Source organism: Pinus tabuliformis, chromosome 5_2 (genome assembly GCF_031772625.1).
Source record: "Pinus tabuliformis cultivar Carrire ecotype Pingquan chromosome 5_2, CPIR1, whole genome shotgun sequence".
NCBI classification, from domain to species: domain Eukaryota; kingdom Viridiplantae; phylum Streptophyta; class Pinopsida; order Pinales; family Pinaceae; genus Pinus; species Pinus tabuliformis.
In genome coordinates, this window is record NC_142306.1 from 595521004 (window position 1) to 595537676 (window position 16673).

The following is a 16673-nucleotide window of genomic DNA, read 5'->3' on the forward strand; positions in this document are numbered from 1 at the left end:
GAGTGGTATGCTTCCTGGTTGCCATAATTTTGCTTTCCATTTTTCTTGCTAACCTGAATGCCTTCTCTAATGAATCAGGTTCCTAAAGGTGAACATCATGTTGGATATTATCCTTTAAAGTCCCTATGAACACATCAATCCTATGCTCCTCTGGAATATTTTTTACCCTTATGTTCAATTTTTGGAACTCCTCAATGTGCTCCATTATTGAACCCTTTTGTTTGATACTTATCAATTGGCTAAAAAAAGTGTTGCTTTTTGTATCCTCATAATGTGCTATCAATTCTTCCATAAAAATTGCCCAAGTGATAATTTGTTTACGAGATCAAAGCCATTGATACCATACAAACTGATTTGGTTCCAAATATAAACTTGAAATACGTACCTTTTGTGTGTTTTGCACATTATTGAGATCGAAAAATTGCTCCATCTGTAATATCCATGTTGCGGGATCCTTGCCATCAAACTTCCTCATATCGATTTTTGGAATATGGTGGGTCTTCGATCCAACATTAGAGTGTATGGAATCATGATTAACATTTCTTTTGTTCTCATCATGAGTTTCCTTTACTACCCTTTCACCATTAGTGACCATTTCTTGTAGCAACTTATTCATATTTATCTTCAATTCTTCCATCTTATCATCCATGCCATCAATTTTAGCATCCATGCCATTAATCTTAGCTTCCATGCCATCCATCTTAGCTTCTATGCCTTTCTTTAAACAATCCATCTTAGCTTCTACCGCTTTCTTTAAACCATCCATCTTAGCTTCTACATCTTTCCTTAAACCATCCATCTTAGATTCTGTTGCTTTTTGTGCAAGTGACACTTGTTGCACTTGGTCTCGTAATTTTGATATATCATGTTTCATTTATTCCTCTTCTTCATGAGTCATGCTAGAGCTTTCAGGTTTCTTACTAGGTGTTTGCATTTTCTTTCCTCAGGGCATCAATTACCGATTCAAACTAATTTTTCAAACCAAGCTTATGCAAAAATTAAAAAAAAACTACACACCTTTTTTCACTTTGTAGAAGCTTGATATTGAATCTGATGTATCTCTGCAATTTCGGATCATCTAGTTCTAAAATTGTGAACTGTAGTAGCCCTTTGTGTCCTCTTTCCAATGCCACCAGTCTGATCCAAATTGGATTGTCCAAGGAAGAGTTATGCACAATCTCCCAAGATGAACTGATTATAGACTACTTCAGTAGAGTGAACTTGTACGACATGCCACAAGTCACTGTTTTGACCTTCGGCTCTGAAAAATATATACAAGAAACTACAGTCCGTCCTCTTTCTATACCTTCTTACATATTTCAATCCAATGCTTAGAGAGAAAGTTATGACGATTTTCCCCAGGTCACCTGTTTGAAATGTAATTTAGGAGTCTACAAAAAGACCAACTTCCTCAGATCATATCTCCACAAATATAGCACGAAAAGCTATGAAATTAGGACTTGAGATTCAGCGCGATTTCTTCTCAAATGGGTTTTTTTTTTAGCTTCTGAAACATCGTAGGAAAAAAGTTATAGTGGAAATTCCACAATGACCTGTTTGGAGTAGCGAAACCCTAGAATCCAAAGCTCTGATACCAAATGTTATGAAACCAGCTCACAAAAAGATAGAAAAGAGAGATCAACGCCTTAGAATTCAGCCTCTTCGAGGGGGCAACCTCTTTTACATTACACAAATGAACAATTCTTGGATGATTCAAATGAAAAAACCTCATTTCTATATATAGGAGTCTAAGGAGTCATAATATAACCCAGCCGACCTAACAATAATAATATAAAGCCACAAAAAATAACAATAGAGGGATTCTATGGGACATAGCAATAACAATATGGGGACAATAGGGGCACAACAATATTAATAAGGGATACAACTACAATAGTAATGGGGTAATCACTAGTATTATAGGGACCTAATAGATTATAAGGACATGCAGGGGCCTATGTGCCCCCCAGTATGTTATGGGTGTATTGGATGTATTTAGAGTGGTGGAATCCAAACGCTTATATGTTTTATGTGATACATAATATGATTATGCATTTTTATATGACAATGGTGGTTCGCCATGTGTTTTGTTTATGGTTGTCTTATGTGGTATACCTATGATAAATTCCAATCTAGAATGTTATTTGCAATGGTATCTACATAGTTATTTTGGGCTCTAGCAACATGACTGAAAGTGATGGTTTCAAATTCATGTATGAACAACTTAAATAGTATATGTTTTCTAAATAGGACTTGGTTATGCACATGACACACACCATTCAATTACATGACAAGTAGAAAGGAATCTAAACAAACATTTAGATGAAGGATGCGATGAGAGAGGGTATCGGCTAAAAAACATATCACTGCATCATATTCGGCCTGGTTATTGGTGGCATATCCAATGCGCACTCCATTCGAAAGGACTAACGTATGCAACGGGATAAAAATGGCCCAGGTTGCTGAGGCTATATTCCTAGAGAAGTGACTCGCACCATCAACATGACCGATATATGGTGGGGATGATGGATCCATATGAAAGGTGCAAAAGACAAGAGATGAGATGATGCAACCTACCTAACTTCATGGGAGAAATAAAGACACAGAAATCAAAGGGATATGCTATGAGCGAAATTTCTTGAGATAGAGTGCATTGGGAGAATTAGGGAGGAGATGGCCTTGAGAATTCTCCAAAAGATACGCCCCATTGCCTAAGTGCAAGGGTAATCAGAGGTAGAAATAGCTTCCATGGTGTCCTCGTCAGAATGGAATATGGGCAGATAGGACGAAGACTAACTACATGATGTGGCAGCTGTACCTGGTGCATCAACCTGAGAGAGAAGGTTCACATACACATCATTTGAAATGGTAGACGAAAAGTTAGTAGATGGAGGATCTACAGATGTTGAGACCTGGGATTTTGTCGAAAGATGTTCGATAGAAGCGCGTGCAAAAACCTCAGAAAGGTTTGCCTACAAGGAACTCAAGGATGACGACAGATAAAGGATATGTCCCATGGAGTCTTTCATATCAACATCGGGGGGAGGGATCACGATGGTGGGACTAGAGTACCCCTGTTATGGTCTACTAGTGGTACCAAAATCCACAGGTAGAGGAGTAGGTTATCCACTACGAGTGGTCTCATATTCGTGAAGCATCTCGAGGCAATCTCAAAATTCGTCGGGGCGAGGGAAATAATGGGAATAGAGACCATGATGATTGTGTAAGGCACAAGGGTGATTTGTGTGTAATGTTATGAGTTTCTTGGCTACACCCAGTAAGTTGACATGGATTTCAGGGATATTTGACTCAGGGAACGTTTCATGAACCAAAGGTTTGAGATGAGGGAGTTCAGGACAACTATTGGTGGCGTGCCTGTTACACAGTAATTTGTCACCGTTTGTCACCGTCCCTGTTACCCCTCTCCCGCACACTGGAGGACTCATTCCGGGACCTGTGAGAAGTGACATGACCTGAAAACACTTGCATTGTATCCTTCTAAGTATGAGCTTCATATGCCCTGATGACATCTCCTATAGAATACCCATAAAAAGACCTCTTTTTTCATTGGCACGGTTCCGCAGTGTACTACTCGCGCCAATGGGGGAAATCCTCCAAAGAGGGCACGCCAGTTGGTGCTCTGTCTCAAAGTCGTAGTCGCACCAACCGAGTTTGGGAAAGCTTTTTAACAAATGCACGCGCGAAGGTTCTTTCCTTTCGACTCATGAAGAATTTTAAGGATAATGCCAATCCCATGGATGTCGTGATTGATCTTATCTCCTTCTCCTCCATCTATAAAAGCTTGTTCTGTTGCCTTTGACAAGCTAGTTCGAGCATAGGGAGAATTACACTTTCAGAAGTCTAAGAGATTGCTGCAAGAGCCTTCTTTTCATTCATAACCAAAGAGAGAGAGGCTTGTTCCTAATCCCAACAAGCTTTGCAAGACATGTGTTGCTGACCACCCAGCCAAAGGAGGATATGACGTCAGAACTATGGTTGTATTCTTCTTTGTTGTTTATCAATAATAGATGACTATCATTATGGTTCCACTCTCATTGTTTCTTGTAATGATGTTTGAGTTATATCTTTTCTGACTGATATATAATTGCATCTATTGGATTTTATGCTTGTATTTGTGTTATTCTTTGCATGTGCAGGTGTCCATTCACGGAGATCGTGGGGATCGTGACCGGCCAAGGCAAAGGAACGAGAGCGACGACTCTTCTACGAATACTAGAGTTGGAATCCAAGTACGCTCTCATCATTGACCTTTAATTTGTAATTAGGAACTTGCGTGATAGCATTGTTTGATTATTGCTAGACCCGATCTGGGCTAGTAGGGATCGCCTCTGTCCGCAGAGGGGATTTACCTCCACAACAATTTGGCGACTCCGCTGGGGAGTTAGCTTGTTGTTTGATTTGTAAACTTTAGACGGAGCCTGAAGTATGGCCAGATAGCCTTCGAAACGCTATTGCTTTGCATTAGCGAAGTAGATCAATGCCACTTCAGTCAATCTCCAGTTTGGTTTATGAACTAAACAGCTTGGAGTTTTTCTTGCCTCTTTGGCTTTTCTTGTTTTGCTTGCTTGGTCAGCTTTCTGGGTTGATTCTTTGGTTGTCTCTTGCTTCTTGGTCTGTCTAGGTACTGCTGGCCTAGTCTTGGATTGCTTGTTTTTTATTTTAGCATAGCAAACTCAATTGGCGCTCTTTTTTGCATGACAGTCGTGCCAGTTGGCGCCGCTTGTCAATGTATAGCCCACGCCAATCCTCAATTGGCGCTACTTTTAGCCTGAAAGTTGCACCAGCCCAGGGAACCTTTTAGAGTTTGCTTGTTTTGAGCCTTCCAGGCTTGGTTTTTGTGTCTGGATACTTCCTCTCAATCACTTGAGTGTGTTAGAGTCTTGTTTGACTGGTTCTTGGCCTTTACCCTTTGGGTGTTTGCTTTTTTCTACCGATTTCACGTTTTAGCCCTAGGGCATCTAGTGGCTTTGTGCATCGAGCCTTCCTTAGGAGTTTTGGCCTTCTGTTGGTCCAGTTGACTTTTTAGTTACTCTCTTGCACTTGTTTGGTGATTGTTAAAGCTTTTTATTGTGTTATTCGAGTGATTCTCTTCTTTTCACTTGGATTCTGCTTGGCTTCGTTTTGGGCTTAGATTACATTGCCCATTGAGGTCTTTGAGATCTTCTCTTGGTTTTGAGAGACTGCCTTAGTATTTAGGGACTTGATTGTGTTTTCATTAAGTGAAATTTGTCTTTTTACTCTTTGTTATTGTTTCTCAAAATTTGTTTAGTGCATTTTGCCATAAAAAAGAAAACGAACAATCTCTTTTGCTTTGCATTAGTTAATGGAAATTAGAGTTTTTCGTTGTTATTAGCGATTAGTAACTTTAGAGAAAAGTTTTGTTAATTCCCATTAGCTACATTATAGTTATTGTTGATTGTTTTATGGTCATTTTGTTTGTGTGAAAGCTCTCAACTCTCTCGTAGCTAGCATTCATCGAATGAAATGATATATTTTGGCATATAGTTTGCATTTAGGAAATTTTGAGATATTACATACGGTAAGGCCTGAAAATTGAAACCTAATCCAAGATCAACCGTAAAATGAACTGAATAAACCTAACAACGCATTGGAACTTAACGCATATATTTAGAGGTCTAGGCTAGAGACGTGTTCCAGCATCGTTAAACCTAGTCACTGTTATTTCACATTAAGGTTGGGTGATTCCTCCTTTTGTGACTCAATAGTGGTCTAACACGGATTTGTGCTCCCACGTACCATCGAGTATATGGGGAGACCCCACTAGGTTATCATCCTTTAGCCACAGGAAGCCGTGTCTGCCGCCTTACAAGCCGTAACGCACCGAACACAACATTCGGGAAGATTGACTGCCGTACGGAAAGTCCTTGGTTTTCATATGATTGCCAAGGTGTATATGTAGTTTTATGGATTGTCTGGTAAACCCTTTGCCTAGTTCTCCAGAGTAGTCACTTTTGATCCTTTTCAGACTCCCTAAAAGAAAAGGCTCGGCTGAGCATTTTGTCACTTCGGGCTCATTAAAAATTTGAAGGAGACTAGAGTCATCTTTTTGTCCTTTTCTCAACTCTTAAAAAGTGAAAAGGTCAAGTTCGATTCCTTTGTCTTAAAATTTATTAGGCCACGATTCACATTTACCTGGTTAGATCTTGTTTGCGTTAGCTTGAGTAGGTTTCTTTTTCGATGGCAACTTTTCCGGGATTCACCAACCCAGGGATCCCCTCTGACGGGAACCCTGGTCATTTCGCTCTGTTTGGGAATATTGGTGCTCCTTACATGGCAACGTTGTCCCTCCCAGAGTTAACTGGTGGGTTGCTTGTTTGGTTGTTTTCAACCTCCTTGGTCCCTGCCGTTTCAACTTCTGGTCAATCAGTCCCTCCACCTGAACAACATCATGTTGATTCTAAGGTGGACCTCTCCCCTTCTTCGCCTACTTCTACGTCCTCATCTTCTACTTCGCCTGGTGAAAGTCTCGATTCGAGTAACTAGGTGGCTAAGAAGAAGAAGAAGAAGACGAAGAAGAAGAAGTCTCCTAAGGGAGAGGCTACAAGTGCCGCTACTCCTCCGAGTCCACCTCAAGTCGGGCCACCTTTTGCTCCTCTGCGGAAGGTCAAATTTCCTTGTAGATTGTGCAAGGATGACCACCTTCTTCGTGATTGTCCTGGCATTCCCAGGGTCTTAGAAGTATGGTCTCATGATCCGGCCCGCCCCTCATCGTCCTCTGGAGCTCACGGCGATGCTACCATGTCAGCTGGAAATGATAAGGGAAAAGGGAAGATTCGAATCCCCTGTAGACTTTGTGAAGGCAATCATCCCCTTCACCTTTGTCCACTCATGGATAAAGCCTCTGTTTTCTTGGAACGTCTCACAGCTCCTTCACCCCAACTACCCGTTGGCTATCAACGTCTCTCTGCAGCCGCAGATCATTCCCCTGCTGACAAAGAGATCAAGCAAGAGATTGATTCACATTCTTCTCTTGTCCAGGCCCCTCTTCCCGAACCTGGCTGTGCCCAGCTTGTTCCAGACCAACCATTGGTCGGAAAGAGTGTCGACTCGAGTTCACCACCTGTCAACCACTCTGTTTCAGAAGAGCATCATTCCCATGTTCTTCTCGTCTCCTCAGATTCTCCTGAGTCCGGAAATGACTCTCCTATCCCAGCTGCTCCCGAGAGTCCTGCTTCGGTTCTTTTAGAGCATGGGGGCAATCATACGATTCCCCCACCAAGTAGTTCAGTCGTTTCCTTCGACTGGAGTCGTTTGACTACCTCCCGCCTCCCATCCCATGTGCCTTTCTGGGTCACAGTACACACCTATGATAAGGTGATACCTGGCACTGTTTTGGATGAGGGTGCATCTGTCAGTCTTATGCCTGCCACTACTTGGCAAGCTTTGGGTTCCCCACAGCTTGTGCCCGTCACACCGAATCTGACGGCTTTTGACAGAGGAACTAGTCAACCATTAGGGATCCTTCCAAAGTTCCCTATTACTTTGGGAGGCAAAACTGTCTATATAGACGTATCGGTTACCCAAGGTGCTTTAGATTTCAGTCTTCTCCTTGGTCGTGACTATGTTTATGCCATGGGGGCCCTGGTCTCTTCACTTTTCCGTGTGGTTTTCTTTCCACACGATGGAAGAATAGTGACTATAGGTCAATTATCGTTCGTTCGTCCCTGGGTGCCTCCTATGCAGTTGTCATCCCCTCTTGGTTTTCATCCACCAGTTGCATCTGCCCCACCACGGATCAACTACGTGGCCACTTATCCCGTGCCTGGATCTAGTGATGCCGCCATCGTGCATAGTGTCCTGGGGGCATTGGGCCCTGACTTCCAAGATGTTGGCCTTCCATCGGGAGTGGCACTCTTGGGAGCCTCAACTTCCTATTCATTGTGATGACGTTCGGGTGGAGCATAGTTCACTTTCCTGCGTCAAGCTCCTTAAACAATGAAACTAGGTGTCCGAGGATAGTTTTGATCTTGTGATGACCTCGTTAAAAAATGAAACAAGGGGTCCGAGGATAGTTTTGATCTTTTGTCGGCCTCGTTAAAAAATGAAACAAGGTGTTCGAGCATAGTTCCTGGTCTTGTGTCAAGCTCGTTAAAAAATGAAACAAGGGTTATGAGGATAGTTCTTTTACTGTGTCAACCTCATTAAAAAATGAAACAACTCCCTTTCCAAATCGAGTCTTTTGATTAAGATCTCGTAAAATACAAGTCGAGTCTTTCACAGACCTCGAGAGTGAACCTTCATTACATCCACCTCGTTGAATGCAATGAAGCTTGGGGGCATGTACCTCGATTTGCGTTATTATGCTGGGGGCATGCGAACTTATAACAAGCATAGTTTTTCGTTTCAAGCTTGTGTAAACATGAAACCAAATCCAAGCAGAGTTCTCCATGGTTCAAGCTTGTGTAAAAATGAACCCATACCTGATTTACATCTTGTGATTGCCGCCTATCCACTACATTTTGCTAGATGAGCCTTGGTTGTTGCATTCCTTCGACACCATCTCTTTAGCTGATCATATGCTTTCACTTGGTTGTTTATCCTTTCCTGAGGAACTGCAGCGATGAGTGGTTTTATTATCCAGCCTCTTGACCATTATATGTTTTGAGCAGTTCCACCATTGCCGGAACCAGTTGCTACCCTTTATACCACTCGTTCCTCCAGGACGAGTCTCCTTTTAAGCTCTTTTCTGACTCGTAAAATATGAAAAGATTGCCGAGTATTTTTTCTTTTTGACTCGTTAAAGAGAATACAAATGGAGGTCTACTTTCAGCTATTTTCCAACCTATTAAAGACGAAAAGATCGCCGAGTTATCCCTCTTGACTCATTAAATAGAAATAAGAGGCGGTCGTCTTTAAACTCTGTTCCGACCGTATAAAAACGAAAAGATTGTCGGGCCCTTGTCGTTTCAGGCTCGTTAATGGTTACGAAATGACGTGATATCGATCGCTTTTTTACTTTTTCAGGTCGAAGTCACTAAACATGAAAAGTACTCCTCGATCGTAATGGTCGGGCGCTTCTTTCGAGCATTGTTTTATACTTTTTCGGGCTTGCAAGACACAACTTTACGAAAAAGGACACCCCTGGAGTTTTCTTTTCTGCTATCTTTTCAAACTCTCTAAACATGAAAAGACGCCAAGTTCTTCCTCTGTCAGACTCGTTAAAACCTGATGACATTGGATTCCGTCGAAATGACGCTTCACAAGCATATGCTATCCCCGTCAAGCTTGTTAATAAAGATAACTGGGGTACTCGCTAGAAATGGTGGGGAAAAATGGAACCATAATTATTGTCGTGTCGGCAGTATGTCGCTCTTGAACATGGCACTTGTCTGCATTTGTGTCTGGGTGGGGACATCTCATCTCATTTTTCATTTGCCTCCATGGGTTTGGGTGATCCTGTTTGACCTCTCATCTGCTCATTGCCTCGTCACCATGACCTTTGATCCATTGATGTCAAATACTGCCAAGACCACTGTCGTGCCGCCGATATGTTCAAGAGAAGTTGACCTCTGCAGAATAACAACCCCCCTGATAGCTCACATGATTCTGATTCACCACAACATTCTTCCTCTGTCTCATGTCGATGATGTGGGAAACACTATGGCCCACCTTCGATCGAGGTCACTTCCTGTCGACTTCAACTCATTATCCAGGAAGCTGATCTAGAGACTCCCTTCTGGTGCCTTGCAGCTTGCATGCCTCAATGGCCAGTTCTTCGTGTTCGACGCGAGGTTTTCATCATTGGCCTCCAATCGAATGATTCTACGGGTGTTCGACGCCAGCTCACTGATTCGCACACCGTAGATTGTACCTATAGTACCTTGAGGGCCATTGTCATTATGGGTGGTACCTCTCGCGTCTGTTAACAGCCCCCACTATTGGCTGGTACTCAGACGATGTTCATGCATTTTCGACTTCAACTCCTGTATTTGCATGCTTGAACTTGTACTTTTGTTCGGGTCGAGATGGAGCGCAAGACCCTGGATTTTGTCCGTTAGAGTCCAGGCTGCGATTTTGTGGATTATTATGTTTCTTACATGACTCATTCATTGGATGGCTGCGACCATGCCTGAGTCTATTCATCGATCCTCATCGGATGGCTGCGTCCATACCTTGGATCTACTCTGTTATGGATGGTTGCGCCCATACCACATATATCATGTATTTGAGATATCAGTTGTACTTCTCTATGCAGGTTCTCCGGCAGCAACGTTTTCAGTTGCACGTGTTCTTGTAAAGCATTTCACCCCTCTCTCTCTCTCGGGGCTCATGCTTTAGGGGGCATCTGTTACACAGTAATTTGTCACCGTTTGTCACCGTCCCTGTTACCCCTCTCCCGCACAATGGAGGACTGATTCCGGGACCTGTGAGAAGTGACATGACCTAAAAACACTTGCATTGTATCCTTCTAAGTATGAGCTTCATATGCCCTGAAGACATCTCCTGTAGAATACCCATAAAAAGACCTCTTTTTTCATTGGCGCGGTTCCGCAGTTTACTACTCGTGCCAATGGGGGAAATCCTCCAAAGAGGGCACGCCAGTTGGCGCTCTGTCTCAAAGTCGCAGTCGCGCCAACTGAGTTTGGGAAAGCTTTTTAACAAACACACGTGCGAAGGTTCTTTCCTTTCGATTCATGAAGCTTTTTAAGGATAATGCCAATCCCATGGATGTCGTGATTGATCTTATCTCCCTTTCCTCTATCCATAATAGCTTTTTGAGGATAAACTCAATCCCATGGATGGTGTGGTTGATCTTATCTCCTTCTCCTCCATCTATAAACGCTTGTTCTGTTGCCTTTGACAAGCTAGTTCGAGCATAGGGAGAATTACACTTTCAGAAGTCTAAGAGATTGCTGCAAGAGCCTTCTTTGCATTCATAACCAAAGAGAGAGAGGCTTGTTCCTAATCCCAACAAGCTTTGCAAGACATGTGTTGCTGACCACCCAGCCAAAGGAGGATTTGACTTCAGAACTATGGTTGTATTCTTCTTTGTTGTTTATCAATAATAGATGACTATCATTATGGTTCCACTCTCATTGTTTCTTGTAATGATGTTTGAGTTATATCTTTTCTGACTGATATATAATTGCATCTATTGGATTTTATGCTTGTATTTGTGTTATTATTTGCATGTGCAGGTGTACATTCACAGAGATCATGGGGATCGTGACCGGCCAAGGCAAAGGAACGAGAGCGGCGACTCTTCTATGAATACTAGCGTTGGAATCCAAGTAGGCTCTCATCATTGACCTTTAATTTGCAATTAGGAACTTGCGTGATAACATTGTTTGATTGTTGCTAGACCCGGTCTAGGCTCGTAGGGATCGCCTTTGTCCACAGAGGGGATTTACCTCGCCAAATTGTTGTGGAGGTAAATCCCCTCTACGGACAGAGGCGATCCCTACTAGCCCAGACTGGGTCTAGCAACAATCAAACAATGCTATCACGCAAGTTCCTAATTGCAAATTAAAGGTCAATGATGAGAGCCTACTTGGATTCCAACGCTAGTATTCGTAGAAGAGTCACCGCTCTCATTCCTTTGCCTTGGCCGGTCACGATCCCCACGATATCCGTGAATGGACACCTGCACATGCAAAGAATAACACAAATACAAGCATAAAATCCAATAGATGCAATTATATATCAGTAAGAAAAGATATAACTCAAACATCATTACAAGAAACAATGAGAGTGGAACCATAATGATAGTAATCTATTATTGATAAACAACAAAGAAGAATACAACCATAGTTCTGACGTCAAATCCTCCTTTGGCTGGGTGGTCAGCAACACATGTCTTGCAAAGCTTGTTGGGATTAGGAACAAGCCTCTCTCTCTTTGGTTATGAATGCAAAGAAGGCTCTTGCAGCGATCTCTTAGACTTCTGAAAGTGTAATTCTCCCTATGCTCGAACTAGCTTGTCAAAGGCAACAGAACAAGCTTTTATAGATGGATGAGAAGGAGATAAGATCAATCACGACATCCATGGGATTGGCATTATCCTTAAAAAGCTTCATGAGTCAAAAGGAAAGAACCTCCGCACGTGTGTTTGTTAAAAAGCTTTCCCAAACTCGATTGGCGCGACTACAACTTTGAGACAGAGCGCCAACTGGCGCGCCCTCTTTGGAGGATTTCCCCCATTGGCGCGAGTAGTACACTGCAGAACCGTGCCAATGAAAAAAGAGGTCTTTTTATGGGTATTCTACAAGAGATGTCTTCAGGGCATATGAAGCTCATACTTAGAAGGATACAATGCAAGTGTTTTTAGGTCATGTCACTTCTCACAGGTCCCAAAATGAGTCCTCCAGTGTGCGGGAGAGGGGTAACAGGGACGGTGACAAATGGTGACAAATTACTGTGTAACAATGCCCAACAACTTTACACAAAGTGCACAGAGGTGATGGCTTTAGGGCCTTGGGGGCTAGAGGAGCTTGGGGAGCCTTGTCCTAAGGTTCTTTCCTCTTGGCTTCCTACCCCTGTATGGATGCTTTTGCAATAGGAGTGGGTTCTTGTTGAGTTTGTTATGGAACTGGAGCAGCAGCAGGGTCATAGGGACAAATTGAATCGGGGTCAAAGCATGATAAGGTCTTAGTTGACTAGGAAGAGTGGTTGCAGGGGGATCAATGTATCATACTGGGATCCCCAAAGTCATATTAGGGAGGACGAGTGAAGCCATGATAGGGAGAGAAAGGATTCTTGGGGGAGGAAAAGGTATCTAGCCTGCAGGGTAATGTCCCAGTGGAACAACTCCTGGATGTTTGAGACCTGGAGGAACTGTTCCTAGTGGGAACATAGGAGAGGAACCCACAAACGGAGGAGGTCCTGGGTGGGGGGATCAGGATGGCTCGGCTGAGAGGGTAAAAACAGGGTGCTAAGGAGCTGGCTGTTGATCAGATGTACCAGAGTGCTTTAGAGCAGTCCGTGATGCTTGTAACATGCAAACACTCAAAGAGTTAGACTCTGAGATGAGAGGGGGAGGACCAAGGAAAGCACCCAATAATGAGGAATCTTTGTAGACTCTGGGTGAAACATCGGTGAGAGTAGTTGAACACTACTTATCTAACATTGATGAGATAATGGACTTGAGGGAGGTCATGGATGCTGGCTTGTAGTAAGTCAACTCATCGATGGTGACGATCTTCCCTTCATGGGGGAAGCACATCTCGTAGACAACTATAGATCTGAGGGCTAACATGGCATACATGTAACTACAACCCAAGAGAATGTTTTAATCTAAATGGGCATTGATAACCTCGATGTATCAATGGACAGTCTTACCCGCAAGAGTCATTGGAAAATTGTGATACATGCCAAGAGGTTGGGAGGAGTGACTGTCCCAAACATGCAAAGTGATCGTGGATGGGGATAGCTCAGGTGAATTAAGTTGTTTCCAAATGGAAGTGGACATCACATAGGTGGATGCACCTTTGTCAATAATGCATCGAGAGATGATGACATTACAGACTCAGATTGGTATCTGGAAAGAAACAGATGAAGGTAATGGGGGATGTTCTAATGTATAAACTAGGAAGACTATCAAATGATCATAGGAAGGGTCTACTGCACCCAAAAGAGTTAGTAGAGCTTTCTTTTGAGATGGGCATGACTGGAGTACCTCCAACGTTGACATGGCAGTAGGTGAGTGTGCCAAGTCGTCTATTATATTGTATGTATGGGTATCTTGGTTAGAAGCCGCGTCACGGTGTAATGGTCCCTTGGAGATATTAGGCATTGCCTCAACTTTAGGCTGAGGGATCTGTACAGGACCATTTGGTGTCATAAGAGACTCAGTAGATGCTTTGATTTTGGACTCAGTGGCAGACAAAGTCGATGGCTTGTCATATTGATGCGACCGATTTTGTAGGTTGATATCGGAGGTATTGACCTCATCATAATTCATCATGAGGATCTGGTAGTCACTAGGACCAGAAGGTTGGGGGGATGAGCTGCTTGGCCTAGTTGAGGTTGAGCAACAAAAAATACTTTTTGATGAAAAGGATTTGTAATCACTGCCGGTTGAGATGGTGCAGGATTCTGAGGCGATTGTTGACCTCTAGAAGTTTCTTGAGCTTCCCGCATTTGGCACATCTGGGGTAAGAGAGGACACTCATGTGTATAATGGCCATGTACACCACAACATGCACAAGGCTTGTTCATACAAATAGCATTTTTCTGCTTGGCCTAGCTACCCTATTTCTAGTTGTTAGTGTTAGTTTGGTTCCCCTAGGGTTAACTAGGTTTAATACCTTGATTACCCTGGTTACCCTTGTTACCTTTCCCCTTATTATTTTTCTTCGAATTTGGGGGATTGGTTGCACTCTGTTGTGTGAACAATTCACCCTTAGGGGGCGATGGCTACTAGGACTGAGGATGCATGGGAGGCTACGACGCTAATGCTTGAGGGGATGGAGCGCACGGTTGTGCATAGGGAAGAGAAAGAGTTTGGTAGATAGGTTGAGCATTGGCTGGCCCTGAAAACATGTTGCTAGCAGGAGGGGCATAAGTGTTGGAGGAACTGGTGCCCCCTATGGATAGCCATAACTTTGCTAAGTATATGGTGAAGGTTGTGAAAGGTTTCCGACGATACTATTAGCGACATGAGATTCTCCTAGTGCATTGGCACCTCCAGGATGGGGGAGGTCTAGAATGACAGTATAGACATAACCAGATTGCACATAAATCAAGTCATATCTCAGAGCGGTTTGGAGAGATTCGTCCTCTATCTGGGGAAAATGTGACATGAAATATTTTCCAATGGATGATAAAAGGCTCCTAAGAAACCAATCTAGGTAGACACGGTCCTCGAAGGGTGGGGCACGACATGTGCTCCTCCTTCTACGCCATTCCTGAACATGATTGGAAATACGAGTCACAGAGGATTGACGGAATGAGGTCAAGAGCTCTGTAACAGTGTCATACTGGAGGGTTAACTGAAAATATGTGAGCAATACTTTTGCAAGCATCACGAAAATTAAATGAGAAGCGGTGGACTGGTCTACATACCATTTTGCAGTGTCTCTAGTGAGCGTGCATTGGAACAATCAAAGATGAATGGAGTCGTCAGTAATGGAATTGGATGAAAACCACATGTGGAAGGAGTGGACATGACTGGTAGGTTCCTCTCCAGAATTACCCTCAAACTTTGGGATGTTTGAGGGAAGCTTAGTTGGCGTAGTAGGCCAATTAGCATCATGGTGTATGGGGTCATTTATCAACTGGCTAAAATCTGGGAGACCTAACCCAGCCATAAAAGGTAGCATGGGGGCTACCGGAATGGTTCTTGAGACTATTTCGCTAAATGTGACCACTGGAGTAGAATCTGACCAACACAAGGTTGGGTTGCTGCACCAGTTGTGGGTCCAGACATGGTGACAATATGCAGTGAAGGAGGCTCGGAATCAAATGAACCAAGAGAAGAGTCAGTATGGGGACTCAGGGGACTATCAACTCGAACCCTATGGGGAGGAGTAATATGCCCAAGCAGAAACTAGGGGTGAAGGCCTAATAGTCTCCATGATAAATGCCTTGGTGGTGCAATGGTGATACGACACACGTGACATGGAAAAGGTGAAGGGAGATCAATAATATGCTTTTGTCTCGATGAGGGGAGATAAATTTATTATGTTAATTATTGGCTTGGTGGTGTAAACCAAGCACCCTTCGCTTATGTTGTGCTTGTGTGTGCAAGTGTATTTATTGATTAAGCCCAGATCATGTTTGTAAAAAAGGAAAAAATCTTGCTAAAAATAAATTGAAATTAACAATAGAAAATGAATAGAAAAACAATTAACTAAACCCCACCCAAACTGGGTTTGCAAGCACTGTGTTCATTGGTGGCTAAATCGATGGAAAACACAATAAAAAGGTCAAGATATCTAATTTTCGGTGTGAATAGGATCAAATGACACTAGGCTAATGGAAAGTGGTGTAGCAACAACAAAAAACCAGAGAGGAAGATTGCTGCAAAAAGATAGGGACATGGGTGAAACACCTAGGGAAACTGATGGGACCCTAAGGCCAATGACCAAACATGGTTTAATAAGAAACTATGGATGGTGAAAACCCATCTTTATAGATCTAAAACAAAAGGGTACAGATCTAGAAAATATGGCTGAAAGTGCTGCAGAAACTCAGACTACTCACTCAGCTAAACTCCTCCTATAAAGGTGGAAGCGTACTAGAAGCCCTATGGGGGCTAAATTCCACTTCAACAAGTAAATCATAGTAGATCAATGCCTAAGTGGGATGAGATAGAGGTCAAACAACCCAGCAAACAACTCTCAACAAAACCCATAAACAGATCTGATAAAAACTCGGAAACCCTAAAATCACAGGTACTGACCTGTTTTAAGGTGAGATCGCACTTTTTGGACTGAAAGGTACACTCTGGACTCCAGATCACACTTTTTGGGCTAAAAAGTGTGATTTCTGCTCCTTGATTCTCAGTTGGCAAATCTCAGAAAAATTATCATCTCTGTCACGGCTGGTTCCTGTGACCTGCAGAAAATACCAGAAAACTTGCGAAAGTCATAAATTTAACAGACCTAGGGTTAAAAATATAGGAGAAATTAAGAGACTGAAAAAAGAAGAAACCCTAAGCTGAAAACTAAAGGTCACCCAGATTTTTGGAT